We start from the raw sequence: 16,408 nt of genomic DNA, 5'->3' as shown, positions 1-16,408 counted from the left end.
GTCACTCCTCCTAATGGTTCCAGGAGCACCAGGGCTCAGCTGAACTGTGTCCACTTGTCCAGGACGTGCTGCTTTTATGAAAATGCTTGAGAAAATGTCTCCTATGGTAGAGTCTTCTGCAGATGTTCTAAATCTGCTCCATGGTATCCACAGTCCAGATGAAGGGCCACAGAGCAGCTGAGCCAGCTGCAGCCCCACGGCCACCAGCTCGGCCCTTCTCGGGGGCGGGCTGCCCTGTTCCCCCATCCCACAGTGTGTCAGAGGTTTGGATGACAGCAACTTGGCTGGACACCTGACCCTACGTCCCTCCCCCGAGGAGACAAGGGTCTGGGGTGAGTGCAAGCTCCACCGTATGTGTCTGGTGTTGGCTGGGGTCAAGCCGACCCGACCTCTTGTGACTTTTCCTGAGCCAATGTCACAAAGGAAATCCAGAAATGGAGGGGGATGTTCACATTCTAAACTCTACCAGCGAGAGCCTTCCCGAAGCCACCTGGGGCCAGACCCTGGAAGGCAGGGCCCTCAGTGACTCAGCAGGCTGAGTCCCCCCAAAAGCACATCCCCTCCCATGTTGCTCTGAGGTTGGTTTTAGAGAATCTTGTAAACCTTGAGTCAATAAATATTTAGACCTCAGGATAAGTGTTAGTTGCTCAGTCATGTCCAACTCTTTGCCACCCCATGGACTGTAGCTTGCTCGGCTCCTCTGTCCATGGGATTCTCCAGGCAGGAACACTGTAGAGGGTTGCCATTCCCTTCTCGTGATAGTCATGGGCCCAAGTCTGCTCTCTGCTCAGTCCAGACAATTGAAGAAAGACCATCCCACACTGGAGCTCTTGGATCTCTTTGTTCCACCAGCTTCAGAGACAAGTTCAGTTACTAATTTTATTCTTATAGAACACAAAACCAAAACAGCAGACTTCTGAGACAGGGGGATATTCCTCTCAAAGTCAGAGAAATCTTTGTGGCAAGCTTCACGATTGCTTCAGCAAATGCTCTCAGAACGTGTGCTCCAGGGTGGGCTGAGCTAGGTAGACAGTGGACAGCAGAGGGCACACAAGGCTGGGGGAGGACCCCCTGCCCCCTCGCCAGCTCCCGGGGCATGCCTGAGAGGAGCCTAGCATCGCTGGGGTGCAGGGTCGAGGAAGGGGGTGTTTGCTCCTCAGTAAATCCGTGGAGGGTTCTCTCTTCAGACCGTGAAGCTTCCTCCAACTGGTGGGGACCCTGCAAGCCAAGCTGAGCAGACACAGTGGCTTTGGCTGGACTCTCACCCTTCTCCCAGCCCCACCGAGCCCTCCATCGACTCTGCCCGGCCGAGTGGCCGGTCATGTCACGGGGAGAGCCCGCGACCCTACAAGGGTTATTCAGGCTGTGATGCCACCAGGCACCGAGCCTCAGATCATCACTTGACTCTGAACCGGTGAAGCCTGGGATGGAGGGGAGGAAACAGAGTCTTGAGGACCACCGTGTACTTTTATAGACTCTGCTCCATGACTTGAAAGGTGTTTGGAAAACTAAAGACTGATTCTTTCTGCCTACTTACCCCACCCCACCCTGCTCCATCCCTACCACACACACACAGAGCAGGGCTGGCTCTCCTTTCAGTGCAGAAAATGTGCTGCCCATGTCCTGGAGCTGGAATGTGCTCTCCTCGCTGGTGGGTTCAGAAGACCCCCGTTTCCCCACTGCAGAGAGCCCATCTCAGGGAAAGCCTGGAGACAGTGACGGTAGACCAGCAGCCGCCTGTGGCTGTGGCCACACCCGAGTCTACAGGACAGGCAGCATCCAGGCAGGACAAGAACACGGCAAAGAACGCCACTTGAGAGATCACCAAATAAGCAACAGGAGCTTTGCAGGAGGGGTGAGGGGACAATCCAGGCATGACCGTGTCAGGAGGAACACCCTTGAAAACATTGCGCTATCATTTAAAGAATAATCTCCTTATGATAAAACCAGAGAAACAACATGTGGTTGATTGTACAATGGAATGTTACCCAACCATCAAGAGTGAAGTACTGATACACACGGATAAACCTTGAAACTTTATCTAAATGAAAGAAGCCAGACGCCAAAGGCCGCACAGCGTGTGATTCCATTTATTTGAAATAACCAGCAGGCCCAAGTTAACAGAGACAGAAAGCAGATGGGTGTTTGCCAGGAGCTGGGGGTGGCGAGGAACAGGAAGTGACCACAGATGGATAAGGCTTCCTTCAGGGCTGATGTAAATGTTCTCGAATGAGGCCGTGGTGACGGTTGCACAAGTCTGTGGATCTACCAAACACAGTTGACTTGTACACTTTGAAAGGGTGGATATTATGATACCTGAATCATATCTCAAAAGAAATAAAATAAACCAAAGGAGGGGCAATGGCCGATGAAGCAGAAATGATGGCTCTTATCCCTCATCACGCCTTCCAGCAAGGCCTTGACGCTGCCCTACTTTCCTGCAATCAGCTCGGGAGGCAAAGGTCGCTAGGATTTGGATGAGGACCTAACGTTACAATCAAACTTTCTAGGGGACCTGGTCTTACGCAGTTTCCTGGCTAAGGCATGTGTGCCTTTGAGTTTGAGTGTGAATGAACCTGCAGCACGAAGAAGCATCGAGAAAGAACCTCCAACTTGGCCAGGACCTTCATTGTTTGAGTAACTTTGGCCTGGAAACCACACGTGTTGATCTATTTCATAACAAATCCTCAACTCAGTGAACTGTGCTTGCAGTTGACTCGCGGCAGGGGATCTGCACTCTGTTGTCTACAGGAGCGCGCGGCCGGCCCGCTGGGGCTGGATTTGCAGGCAGGCTGATTTCTCAATCTAGGTATGCTGGCGGACTCCCTGTTGTGCTGTGCACACGCTCACGGCCTGGTGGAGACAGGGCCCCCAGCTCACATCCCCAGTTTCCACATCAGTAAATGTTAAGTAAGAAACTCTTGTTTCTTAATCGCTTAGACACCAAGGACAGATGTGGAGGGGAAATGTTGAGGACATGTTAGGAATGGCATGCGGCCGTCCAAGGGACTGGACAGAGATTGGGCATCACTTGCCTAGAAGCGAGGACTGAAGCCTTAGCAATGGGGGTGAGAGCACTGGGAGAGAGCTAGTCGCGAGGTGAGGAGCACATGAGGACCTCGTGAGGGCAGCCACCCCTCGGGGGCCGAGGAGAAGAGAGAGGAAGCAAGGGGCAACAGGGGTCTGGGATTGAGGGGCTTTCCAGAAGGGGAGAGCCGCGTGGGGGGCGCAAAGACAACGGGGCTGAGGGAAGGCTGTGAGACTGGCCGAGCTGGGGCCTCCGACCCTCAATGAGAGCAAGTCAGTTACTCAAGGCCGCGCCGGGGAGAGCTGCGCAATTGCACCGCATCCCTGGTTCCCACACTCCGGTGCTTCCCAGGGGTGGGCCCCAGACCAGCGGGGGCACCTAGCAGAAACGCCATTATTCCTAGACATGCTGGTGATCAGGCCCCACCCGGATCTACAGATGGTGTGTGTGGTGTATAGTGTGTGTGTATGAGCATATGAGTGTATCTGAGCAGGTGTATGACGCATACGGTATGTGTGGTGTATGAGTGTGTGTGTGTTCATCTGAGTGGGTGCATAAAGCATATAGTATGCATGGGGGTGTGTGTGTTGTGTGTGTGTCTGTGAGTGTGTATGAGTGCGTATGAGCAGGTGTATGACACATATGGTATGTGTGGTGTATGAGTGTGTGTGAGTGCATCTGAGCGGGTGCATAAAGCGTATAGTATGCATGGGGGTGTGTGTGTTGCATGCGTGTATATGAGTAAGTATGTGTGCATATGAGGAGGTGTATGACGCATATGGTACAAGTGGTGTACGAGTGTGTGTGTGTGAGTGCATCTGAGTGGGTATATGATGTGTATGGTATGTGACTTGCCTGTGTGTGTGTGTGTAAATGTGAACATGTGTGAGATCTGGGTGGAGAAGGGGAATCTTTCTGTTTGACAAAAAAAATCTTTGAGAAAACATACAACCAAAAGCTACCGTAATTCAGTAATGTTTGAATAAGGTGTATGGTCTATTGGTTGTGAATATCCACCAATACTTATAAAAGAGTGCTTTTGAATCCTGTACAGACAGTACAAGTAGAATTACAGAAATCTGAATCTGGTTGGGGGCTGCGTGGATGCCAGCCTCAGCTAGGATATTTTACTGTAGTTTTGCAAAATACCACCATTAAAGGCAACTGTGCAAAGGACATGTGGCTCTCTCTATATTATTTCTCACAGCTGTATGTGAACCTTCAATATCTGAATTAAAAACTTGTATGAAAAGTGGTGATCTTGGATCATGGTTTTACATAATTTTTAATTTAATTGTTTCGAGGATCAACTTTTCATCTTGGAAGCACAGAGCTGCCGCAGCAACGTGAGAAACGCAAATGCCGCTCGCTGACACTTCAGTTAGGCGCCACGAAGACGAGCAGCAGCTAGGAAGGTAAGTCAGAGAGAAAAATCAGTGACATGAGAAGAGCAAAGCAACATCCAGATGCACGGGACAGCAGATGAGGAAGACGAAAACAAGGGAGACTCCACCCAGAGACGCGTGTTAGATAAATATGAGATTCTCAAATCCTCCCTTGAAAATTCAGATGGATTCAAAGCCCTTTACTGTAGGATTTATAAGTCTTCTATTTGTAATAAAAACTCTACTACAATATTCAATTAATTTCTCTGTTATCTCTTGAAGAGTTCTAATGCAGGGATAAAGAAAAAAAAAAAATAGCTAAATTATGCCCAAAACCCACACAAGCCATATTTATCAATTATGTTCCAGATAGAATTCTTTCCCGTTATCCTTGAACAACTGTTACGTTAGATGCCTGCTTGGCTAAGCTCTCTCATTCTCTCTCTCTCTCTGGACTGTCAGATTGCCTCAGTAAGGCTCACCCTGGTTATCCTGTCTAATATTATAGCCCTCTACCCTTCACATGGCTCTATTTTTGTCTTGTTCCTACAGCATTTATCACATCCTAACATTCATGGTGTCTACAGTTATTATCTGCCGTCTGTCTAGAAGAGCAGCTTTATGAAGGCAGGGATTTTCTGGGGGTAGGTTGGGATAGGCGAGAGAGACATCCATTGATATTCCTGCAACATAGTCTGTACACAGGAAATATTTTCTTACTGAATGAATGAATTTTCAGTATTCAGTGGTTTCATTTTTATTTCAAAGGTTTTGGGTAGAGACTGAAGAGAAAAATAAAGGAAGCTTTGTGTGTGGCTTGTCCTTGACGCGGGCACCACTATGAAGAGCTTGACATGAGCCTTTGAGCCGAGATGGGAGCAGAAGGGTCAGCCTTCCATCCCTGCGGGCGCAGCACTGGCCATCCCCCATGGGCAGAATTTGGTGATGAACACGGAAGGACCTTGAATTAGGACCAAAACATGGCCGCATCCTTGGAAGTTCACAGTCCAGGAGGGGCAAAACACACAACCGCAAATGATGGCTAGGAAACCTCCAGAGACAGACGCACAAGCTATGTGAGTCACATCAGAGAGCTCTGAAATCTGGGGAGTTTCCCGTGGGATGGCCTTGATGCTGGAAAGGGACCTGGGCGCACGGAGACGGGACGTTCTCCAGGGGGACACCTGAGCAGAGGCATGAAGCTGTCCCTGGGGGGGTCTCTGGGAGGAGCTCTGTTTGAATCAGAGGAGGTGCAAAGAGAAGGTGGAAATGTCATCAGGGACACGGATAAGACAGCGTCCAGGAGCCAAGACTTAGAGCAGTGAAGGGCTAGGATGTCCCAGAGAAAACTGGAAAACGTGGGTTGACAGTGAAAGAGCCTTCACAGTGGGGATGCGTGCCCCCAGGTCTGGAGCCAGGATGGGGAGAGCGGGACGCAGGCCACCATCTCCAGGGAGGATGGTCATCAAATGTGTCTCCAGCTCTGCCCGTCTGGTGCCCACTGACACCCCCGGGCCTCCACGCAGTCTGTGTCCTGGAGACTCTGACTGCTCCTCAGAGTCCCCCCGGGGGGTGGGTCCAGAGGATGGGCCCCGGGATGGAGGACCACGCCTTCCCCTTGTGTCTCTACACCTGCCCTCTCCTCTGCTTGCCTGACCCCCACACATGTACTGCCTAGGAAGCTCGGAAAACCAGCTAGTGCCAAGGTGCTCTTTTTTTCTTCCAAGAAGTTAACTTTTTTCCCCCAAAGGAACTTTAAGACTGAAACCGTGTGTTTCAGACAGCGCCTGACTCGGCCACTTGCCGGAAAACACAGACCGGAGAAAAACACAGCCCGGAGGGAGAAGCAGGATGGTGTGCCCCCCACGGCTGGCATCCGGGAGCCGCGCCAGCCGAGCAGCAGGATGATGGAAGCAGGTTGAGACCCTGCCCGCCGCCCAGCCAGCCCAGTTCGGCGATCCAGAACCCAGCAGGCCCAGTGGGGCAGGGGGTCCTCCTTCCCCTGCCCCTCCCCGATCTCTGCCCTCCCCAGAGCTCCTCATCACCTAGGAAAACCGGTAGTCTGTCCTTCTCCAGCTCAGCTGCCGGCTGGGAAGAGCCGACCCATTGGAAAAGACCCTGATGCTGGGAAAGACTGAAGGCCAAAGAAGGGGGCGGCAGAGGATGAGATGGCTGGATGGCATCACTAACTCAATGGAGATGAGCTTGGGCAAACTCCAGGAGATAGTGAGGGACAGGGAAGTCTGTGGCGTCACAAAGAGTCGGACACAACTTAGCAACTGAACAACCAGCACAGATTGATAACTGATATAGAATCAAATTGTCGGCAAAGTCGACCTGTTCTGAAACCCAGGGGGACACAGCTGATATCTGTCTTCCCACACCCCACCCTCCAGGCCGGGAGAACTGCGGTCTTCTCACCAACCCCACCATCGCTCAGGGCCCCCTGGCCCTCACCTAGTTGCTGAAAAAGGTTTGCCTCCTCTGATCCGGCCCCGTTCCAATCAGCGCTGCACTGTGACCGACAGGGTCCCTATAGAGGCCAGTCAGAAGACCCCCTGGATGTCTCCCCACCGTCCTACAGTCAGAAGACCCCCTGGACGTCTCCCCACAGTCCTAGGTTCAAGCTGGGGCTCACCTTGGCTACCTCCCCTCCCCCCGGCGGCACCTGGACCACTTGTCCTGTGAAATTCTCTCTGGCTGCAACCTCCCTGCACACACCGAGCTTGTCCCCAGCCCCTCATCCCCAAGCCTTCTTGTCTCTCTGCCTAGGATATGCCCTCTCTCTCCCCACCCCCCGACCCCCGACCCCTTCCTTCTCGTGCTTGAAGACTCAGCTCAAGGAACTGCTTCCCCAGCAGGCAAAGGCAGGAGAAGCTTCTGGCTCGGCACACACAGAAGCCCTCCCTCAGTCCCCGTGCACACGCAGCTGTGCCATGGGGCACCGCGCTCGTTCTCTCCCGTAGCTGGCCTTTCAGCCCCGGTGCAGACCCAGCTCTCACCGGGCGCACGGCGCTGAAGGCCCAAGTCCTGGGCTGTCGATGCCAATCAGTGAACATCAGCAACACGACCCCGATGGCGATGGGTACAGTGTGGCTGTCACTTCCTTCTCTACCTTCCGAGAGCCAATCTAGTGTTTGACACAAGCAGCATGGCCGCTAAGTTTGTTGAGTGAGTGTGAAATGGTAAACTTCGGGGTGACGATGGCAATGCAGTGCTGAGTATGGAGAAATACACGCACAGAGTGTGGGGAAGAGCAGGAAAAGGAAAGAGGAGCGTCCCTTGGGGCTCAGACAGTAAAGACTCTGCCTGCAGTACAGGAGACCCCGGGTTGGTCCCTGGGTCAAGAAGATCCCTGGAGAAGGGAATGGCAACCCACTCCAGTATTCCTGCCTGGAGAATCCCATGGACAGAGGAGCCTGGGGGGCTGCAGTCCACGGGGTCACAGAGAGGAGCCTGGGGGGCTGCAGTCCACGGGGTCACAGAGAGGAGCCTGGGGGGCTGCAGTCCACGGGGTCACAGAGAGGAGCCTGGGGGGCTGCAGTCCACGGGGTCACAGAGAGTTGGACACAACTGAGTGACTACCGTTTTCACTTTCACTTCCCAATGCAAGGGGCACAGGTTCGATCTCTGGTCTTGGAGCTACGATCCTGCATGCTGCACAGCTTGGACAAAAAAAAAAAAAGAGGAAAAAGGAAAGAAAAGGGGAAGAGGAGAACTTCACCAAATAATGGGTTGGTGCAGAAAAAGACAGTGGTGCATGCTGCCCTGAAGTTACAGGATGTCTCAGTCAGCGCGGCGGCTGTAACAGAATCGCATAGCCAGGACAGGAATTTGAACCTCAGGGTCCTGTTGGCTGGAAGCACACCAGCAGGGTGCCCGTATGGTCCACCTCCGCCCAGGGTCCTCCTGCAGGGGAGACATAGCTCTGGGGTCTCCTCCTCTCCTTACAAAGACCCCAGTCCCAGCATGGGGACTCCATCCTTGTCCTCATCTAGCTCTAATCACCCCACAAAGGCCCAGCTCCTAACACCAGCACGCTGGAGGTACAGGGGGTAGGGTTTCAACATTCGAATTTGGAGACAGGGAAACATCCAGTCCATAACAACCTTCCCTGAGTTTCAAAGAGATAGCTAGTGTGGTTGTGGGGGAGGGGTCTGCAAGGCGAGGATGTGTCCTGCTGGTCTCTGTTTTCGTTGCAAGTCTAAGTCAAGGGCACCTGCTCAGTTGCTAGGGGTAGGGATTGGGGAGTTGCAGGGAAAACCATTCAAGTTTAAAATGACTCTTGAAGAGCATGGGAAAGGCAGCTCTACAAAGGTGGGAAGAGGACCCCTCCCCCAGCCCAGCAGCACAGATGCCCAGCTGTCTAGATATCATATAGGTGTGTGCTTTTCCTGGGAAGAGTCCTGCATGGCCAGGGAGGGGCACGTGGGGCGGGGGGCGGGTACACAGAGAGGTGGAGAGAGGAACTTGCAGCAGAGAAGAGGCCGGTCTCCTGGGCAGGTGAGTCCTGGATGCAATCTACACATCTCAGGGCTGGCGGCTCCAGAAAGTGGTTCAGGACTGGGGTGTAGGGGTGGACGAGGGGTGATCATCAGAGAGAATGACGCAGTCTGAAAGTTTTGCTTCGTAAACCAAAGAAGAGTCATTAAGCTATTTAAAGTCCAGTGAAAGTGTGGCATTAATTGACCCTGTTCCCAGAACACTGAAGCCCAACCAACCTGCCAGTTTTCAGTTCCCATTTGTTTATTGCACATCAGAAATCTTCCCTAATGTGTTTCAGGGCCTAAGGAACCTGCCAGCTCCGGTCTTTACTCCCATCACCAAGAGCCAGGATGGCCAGGAGAGAGAGTCTGATCGGGACACAGCTGTAACTGGCCCCGGGGCTGGGCCCTCAGGGTGCACGGGTCCCCGGCAGCGGGCACAGGACTGGGCAAATCTCAGTGACCAGCGTGCCGGGGAGGGACCACCTGTGGTCGGATGGAGAACCAGCCAAGGTTTGAAAATGGGGCACGTGAGAAACGACCTTTCCTCACATTAAACTTCACTTAATGGAAATAAATGTTGTGCGGTTGCCGTGGCCCTGAGGATAAAAAGCCTCTGGTATCACCTCCTGCAGCCTCGGTCCCCACCCCGCCTTGGTAAACAGAGTTAGAGACGCACGATTGGCTCCTGTGTGAAAGCAGCTTGGCTCCCGGTCAAGTCCAAGTGAGTAACTTGAGCAGGAAGGGGTGGGTGTGTTCTCTGTGCACCGGCAGGTCGACTGGGGAAAAGGTGATGTTTACTGCAGCTGAGGAGCTGAGCCCACAGAGGCCGAGGTGGGGCTTCAGCGAGCGGCCCCTCCGGCCAGGTCTGCGTGGACGGGCCAAAGGGGAAACGTTAGGCAATGGCCTGAAAACAGAGAAGATTAAGATCTGGACCCGGAGCTGTGTCAACAGGCTAAAACGAAGGGAAGGGTCAAGAAACTGGGCTGAGTGGGGACATCGGTGCCTCCAGACTGCCCAGGGCTGGCAAAACAGGGCAGGACCCTCTCAGGACGGAGGCCAGGCGGGCCAAAGGGGGGACGGGGGTGGATGCAGGCCCGGCTCCTGTGGGACAGGGTCCCTGTGCTCCTCCCTGCGTTCATCTGTCTCTGCCCCCAAAAGCTACCCTTTACTGATTGATGGCAACCGGCTCATGACAGACCTCTTGGAGTAAATGGAGCCCTTTGAGACCAAATAGAAAAGACGTTGGCCCAAAGGCTCTGGGGCAAGTCTGGACTTTTGCAGTAAAAGGTTAACGCTGTGGTTGACATTTTAAACTGTAACAGAACGGCCAACATCAACTGAAGCGTTGAACGGTTACATGGGGAAATTTGGGGAAAGAGCTCCTGTTTATCACCCAGAAAAACAAAGAAAGATGAGCAATATCAAGTAAAATGGACCCCTCCTTATTTTCAGTAACACATTTCTGGGCATAAATTGTCCTGGCAAAACGCCTTCACTGGTGTTTTTGAGTATCCAGTAAAGTGGCTGGATTTAAACAGGGGTCCTTAAACATATTTAGGGAGTGAAACGCCAGAAAGTTGCAAAGCCTAAGAAAGTATTGATATTCAACTCTTGTTTTCCAAACTAGGATTTTTCGTTCTTAGTGCTTAAAAGAATGGGAGGCATGCAACCCAAATCCACAACTACAAAGACAGCTCTCTAGGAAAACCCAGATGTCAAGCAACATCCGTTAGTTGTATCCAAGGGATCCCGCTCGGAGTTTGTGCTTGTTCCTCTTTTCTTCATCAGTTTAAGTGCTTTCTGGCAGGTAAGCCATAAATGTGCCAACAATTTAAGTAACTGGGGAAACTTTTTAAAATGGGATAATTCTATTCATTTTCTCAACCAGGTGTGTGCAAAGTTTGTGTATGTTCAGACATTTCTGACTTTTTGCTGCCCCATGGACTGGAGCCCGGTGGGCTCCTCTGTCCAAGGGATTTCCCAGGCAAGCATACTGGAGTGGGTGGCCATTTCCTTGTCCAGGGGATCTTCCCGACCCAGGGATTGAACCCACATCCCCAACTTCTCCAGCATCTCCTGCATTAGTAGGCCAATTCTTTACCACTTGAGCCACCTGGGAAGCTCTAATGTGAGAGACATAAGAGTTAGTCCATAAAGAAGGCTGAGTCCTAAAAAATGGATGCTTTTGAATCGTGGTGCTGCAGAAGACTCTTGAGAGTCCCCTGAACTGAGAAGAGATCGAACAAGGCAGTCCTAAAGAAAATCAACCCTGAATGTTCACTGGAAGGACTGATGCTGGAGCCAAAGCTCCAATACTTCAGCCACTTGATGTGAAGAGCTGACTCACTGGAAAAGAGATGCTAGACAAGGTTAAAGACAAAAGGAGAAGCGGGCGGCAGAGGATCAGATGGTTAGACAGCATCACTGATGCAATGGACAGTGAATCTGAGCAAATTCCAGGAGGTGGTGAAGGACAGGGGAGCCTGGGGTGCTGCAGTCCACTGGGTCTCAAAGAGTCAGACACGACTTAGCAACTGAACAGTAACAAATAACAATGAAGAACAGTTTAGTGGTTTCCAGGATTGAGGGGTGGGGAGTGTGTGAGGGATCGCCCGAGGGAGGTTTGGGGAGTTGACCGGACCATTTTGTGTCCTGACCATAGTGATGGTCATGGAAATCCACGCATATCAAAACCGATAGAACTGCAAACCTCAAGAAAAATATCACCATCGCTGTGAGCTTGAAAGGTCTATCTGGTAGAGAACAAAAGCTTGAGATGCAGGTGAGCACGGGGTTGTGGAGAGCTGCAAAGAGATTTTAAATGAACTTTGAATGCAATGGGGAAACGAAAGATTTTTAATCATGAGAGAAGCATGATTAGATTTGGGTTTTATCAGGGTCATTCTGGTGACAGGATGGAAGACGGATTGGAGAGGGTTACATTGAAAGCAAAAAATCAATTAGTATTCTATTGTGAGAGATCAATTAAGGGCAGAAAATAATGATTTCAGCTCTGGACATTCTGAGTTAAAGACATTTATGGACATTGAAGCAAGATGTCTATAGGGAATTGAATAATACGTGCCTGATGCTCTGGAAAGAGGCCTGGGCTAAGAGTATTAATTTGATAGGTGAATTCGTACTTATGGGTAAAGTTGCTTTTAATGAATTGCGTACAGGTTCGGGAGGAAAAAAGCAGTTTGGGAATGCAACAAAAGGGATCACAGTATCTAAAAAGAACAGAGAGAGGAAGAAAGCTGCGACTATATGACCAATGAAGGCAGGAAAAGAACCAGGAGAAAATGGCATCTCAGGAGGAAAGAAGAGAGGATCCAAGAGGGCTGCCCCTCGTGCTGAGAGCCTCAGTTATTCTCAAATGACGGATGGATGAGCAACCCAGCCACTCACAGAGCCAGGGAGCCATCTGCGTGTTCCCCAGTCCACAGCCTCATTTCACAGCTAAAGACTCCGAGCCCTAGGAATGCAAGTTGGCTTGTTTGAGGTACCATGGCTAATTCATGGGAAGTCCATCACAGGCAACCAAAATTCATAGAGGTTGGAATGAAATAATTGGATTTTTCAATAAGTCTTCCTTTAAAAATATATGTGTGTGTATATTTTAGTCAATACATCTCATCATCAATTTTCTTTACGTCCACTTACAGGTGAAAAACCCCACTCTGTTCCAAGCCAGGTGTAAGTCAGAACCAGCATGACTGACTCAATTCCATTTTTCTACCTCTTTTTGAATGAACAATCACCAGCCTACCTGGAAACTTCATTCGCCTTTCTCTCCCCAAGCAGTAGACCATAAACTTCACTTTTGAACTGGCCATAAACTCCCCAAATTTCACTCCTATAGATTCCTCAGGTAACTATGACAGAAACTGTATTTTGCCCCAGCCTTGACTTTTCCATTTTCTTTCCCCAAATATGTGCTACTTGCTACCCCCGCCCCCCCAGGGCATGGAGACGCTCTGAAACAGACGGAGTTTCCTACAAACTGGGGGAACTTATCCAGGCCTTCCAATCGCTCAGCAACTACCACACAGCTTTAAAAATAAATCTCACGAGTGTTTCAAACCTGACAACTAATCTATTATACAACTGAAATTATTCTTTGCAGAAATGTTAAATGTCACACCACAGAGCCTAAGATTTTCAGCTCACTCCATTATTCCCAGATAAATCTCAGTAAATGAATCTATAGATATATAGATATACTCCCTGATGCTGGGAAACACTGAGGGCGAGAGGAGAAGAGGGTGGCAAAGGATGAGATGGTTAGATAGCATCACCAACTCATTGGTCACTAACCTGAGCAAACTCCAGGAGATAGTGGAGAACAGGGAAGCCCGGCATGCTATAGTCCATGGGATCACAAATAGTGGGAAATGACTCGGCAACTGGACAACAACAACAAATATATATATAAATATACACACACATATACAGCCAACACGTCAAATTTCCTCCCTGATATACAAATTTCTTAAAAATCAGATTTTGCTCAGCAAGTTTGGAAGAAAGAGAACACTACCTTCAAACACATAACAACAGAATAACGCGTCTAGAACTGAAGCTGGAGACACTTCAGTGAGGATGAAGCCACTCAAGCTTTTCTTGGAAAAAGCAGTAAAGAACATTCCTTCCCGCAACATCACACCTTTGAGCAGTGGCACTGATATAACAAAAGCCAGCGAACGACAAAACCCAGCTGGGCGGGAAAATGTGGGATGGGGTACTCGATCTGACCCCAGCGTTTGAGACGCATCTCCATTCCAACGGGTACATCCAGCCCCCACTAAGCGTGGGGTTCTTTTAGTATAGCAGAGAGATACTGCTTTCTCTTTTAAGTTTACATGCATTTGGGAGGTTTTGTTTTTAAACAGAGCATAGCTAATTTCTAGTGTCTCAGGGGAACAGCAAAGTGATTCAGTTATACATACACATACACGTTATTTTCCAGGTTCTTTTCTGCTGTTGAACGTGGAGCCTTGTGCTATACAGTAGGTCGTTGTTGCTTACCTATTTTATAATACAGTAATGTGACTCTGGTTTCAGTTTTTTAAACCATTGCTAAGTTGTTAGGACATAAATAGCTAATACGTTGTGCGGACCTAATTCCTTATACAGAGAGGGGGAAGGACGTGCTTTTGACTTAGGGGTTGCTGTGAAAAATCGCTGAGACGCGAGGCCAAGGACAGAGGAGGCACAGAAGTCTCCGAGCTCTGTTATCAACGCGCTGGTTTGGCACTTGGCCCAGGCGGGGGCGGGGAGGGCCCCCAGGATGCCTTCTTGTTTTCCCTACTGTTGGCGCCTCACCCGCTTCTACGGGGCCTGGACTTATCCATTCACGGAAGAGGCCTGCTCAGGAAACAGATGTGCAGGCTGCAGAGGAAACCCACAATCACCGCCCACGGGAACCAGCCCAGGCCTCCATTCATAAAAAGGCAGCAAATCCAGAGCCCCGAGACAGGAGGGGAAAGACCAGCGCGGAAGATAAGGATAATGACGAACAAATAAAGCAGCTCACCAGAGAGGAAACAGAAATAACAATAATAATAATAATAATAAACCCAATTTGATTGTGAAAGATTAGAGAGGAAATTGCACCCATAAAATTAGAATTGGCCGCGATTAGAAGAAGGAGAGGGAAGGGGAAGGAGAAGAAGGAAGCAGCATCCACAGAAAAGAAAGAGACGCTTGGAAATAAAATCAGGGTCACAGGATCGACAAAATAAAAATGGATGGAAACACGGAGCTGGTTATCTGGACAGTCCTCCTCCACCGTGTGGGCCAGACTGTCCACAGACGGAGTCAAAGCAATTCCTCGGATCCAGGAGCAAAGCTAAACAGGCAGATGAGCAACTGAAAACTTCACAGTCTTGCAAGATCTGTCCAGCAGGCTCAGACTGTCTAGTAGAGATTCAGAGACAGAGATGTTAGAAAGAAAGAAAGAGTAAGAGAAATGATTGAAGCATCGTTTTCAGGGCTGAAGTTGCTCAGCTCACAGTCCACCAAGGACCCAACAGGAAGAAGAAGTACATCCACATCCTGATGACATGTGAGAACATCAAACATGAGAGGAAAATTCTGAAAGTTCCCAGGACAGAGAACAGAAGCGGAGAAAGTGTCGGGGACGAACCACCGGCCGCTGCAGGAAGCTGAGAACACTCAACAAGTAGTTTAAAGGAACGCAGGAGGCCTTGGCCTCGGCGGACACTCCTTCGAGTGGTCAGCGTGAGTGACGTGGGTTACGTTGCCGTTGGGACAAGTTCAGTCACACACACCTGGTTTTGGAGAGGATAGAAGTTGCATAATTATAATATTATGTGCTGCCAGGGAGGGACAAGTACCACTCGCACCCTATTGAAACTAAACACACACATGCGTGTATGAACACACGTGTGTACGAAGACAGAGATGGTGGTGATGAGAAGGAGGAGGAGGATGGATAGACAGACAAATGATGTAAACATTCTAAAGGACATACTAGGTGAAATAAATCAGAGGAAGACAAATATCACACGATATCGCTTATATGTGGAATCCAAAAAAAAAAAATGATAAAAATGAACTTATTTAAAAAACAGACTCCCAAACTTAGAAAACAAACGTACGGTTGCCAAGACAGACAGAGGAGGGGAGGGATAAACTGGCCGTTTGGGACTGACATATACACACGACTACATATGTAAAATCGGGAACCCACAAAGACCTACCATGTGGCACAGGCAACTACTCAGCATTCTGTAGCAGCCTGCATGGGAGACGATTTGAAAGAGAATAGATATATATGTATTTCCATAGCTGAATCACTTTGCTGTGCCCCTGGAACGAGAGCAACAATGCAGATCAACTCTGCTCCAATGTAAAATAAAAACATGAATGAATGAAAATTTAAAAATAAATAAATAAAAGGACACAGAGCAGACAGGTGGGAAGAGGGAGAATGTTAATCATGCGTCTGTGTTCTACTTTTTGCGACCCCTGGACGGTAGCCCGCCAGGTTCCTCTGTCCATGGATTCTCCAGACAAGAACGCTGGATTGGGTTGCCATGCACTCCTCCAGGGGATCTTCCCACCCCAGGAATGGAACCCGCATCTCTTATGTCTCCTGCATTGGCAGGTGGGTTCTTTACCACTAGCACCACCTGGGAAGCCCAAGGTTCACTATCTACACCATTATTCTCCTTGCCCTCCAGAACTTCCCCCTCAGCAGTGGGGCCAGCTGTCCTTGGGTGTGAAAAGCAGTTGAAAAAAAATGTCTCCAAACACGGTGGAACATTCTAAATCATCTTGGGAGAAGAGAGCACAAGGGAGAATCCCCCTGTCACCCTCTCCTGGCTTTCTGTCCTGGGGATGCCCCTCAAATAGGGGGGCCTGTGGGTGGACAGACACCATGCAGGGAACCATAGCTGGAAGCCTCAGGATGGCCTGGCTCTGCATCCATGGAGAAACCACGGGGCAGGGAGGAAACTGGACTGATTCTCAGCTGCCCTGGG

At 50.1% G+C, this 16,408-nt stretch overlaps 2 long non-coding RNA genes across 5 annotated transcripts in view; one reads left to right on the top strand and one right to left on the bottom strand.

Moving 5' to 3' along the window:
* Positions 1–2,961: 2,961 nt before the first annotated feature.
* On the top strand, positions 2,962–13,222 carry LOC102402830. 4 transcript variants are annotated; one of them, XR_006543964.2, is made up of 6 exons: positions 2,962–3,099; positions 4,333–4,443; positions 5,182–5,489; positions 9,197–9,621; positions 10,528–10,707; positions 12,080–13,222. It is a non-coding gene; the product is annotated as an uncharacterized LOC102402830 (long non-coding RNA). The 4 variants fall into 4 exon arrangements; XR_006639881.1 differs by lacking the exon at positions 2,962–3,099 and having other exon boundaries at positions 4,329–4,443; positions 12,080–12,455; positions 12,566–13,221; XR_003102638.3 differs by lacking the exon at positions 5,182–5,489 and having other exon boundaries at positions 12,080–13,221.
* Positions 4,299–16,408, bottom strand: part of LOC123328944 — a 27,818-nt gene continuing 15,708 nt past the window's right edge. Inside the window, exons 2-4 of the long non-coding RNA XR_006543965.2 lie at positions 15,626–15,734; positions 13,218–13,306; positions 4,299–4,435 (exon numbers count right to left, since the gene is read on the bottom strand). This is a non-coding gene — a long non-coding RNA (uncharacterized LOC123328944). The remainder of the gene's footprint in view (positions 4,436–13,217; positions 13,307–15,625; positions 15,735–16,408) is intronic.

The sequence above is a fragment of the Bubalus bubalis genome, chromosome 13 (genome assembly GCF_019923935.1).
Source record: "Bubalus bubalis isolate 160015118507 breed Murrah chromosome 13, NDDB_SH_1, whole genome shotgun sequence".
NCBI lineage: Eukaryota > Metazoa > Chordata > Mammalia > Artiodactyla > Bovidae > Bubalus > Bubalus bubalis.
The sequence above is the reverse complement of the archived record's forward strand: the minus strand, read 5'-3'. Positions and strand labels throughout refer to the sequence as shown.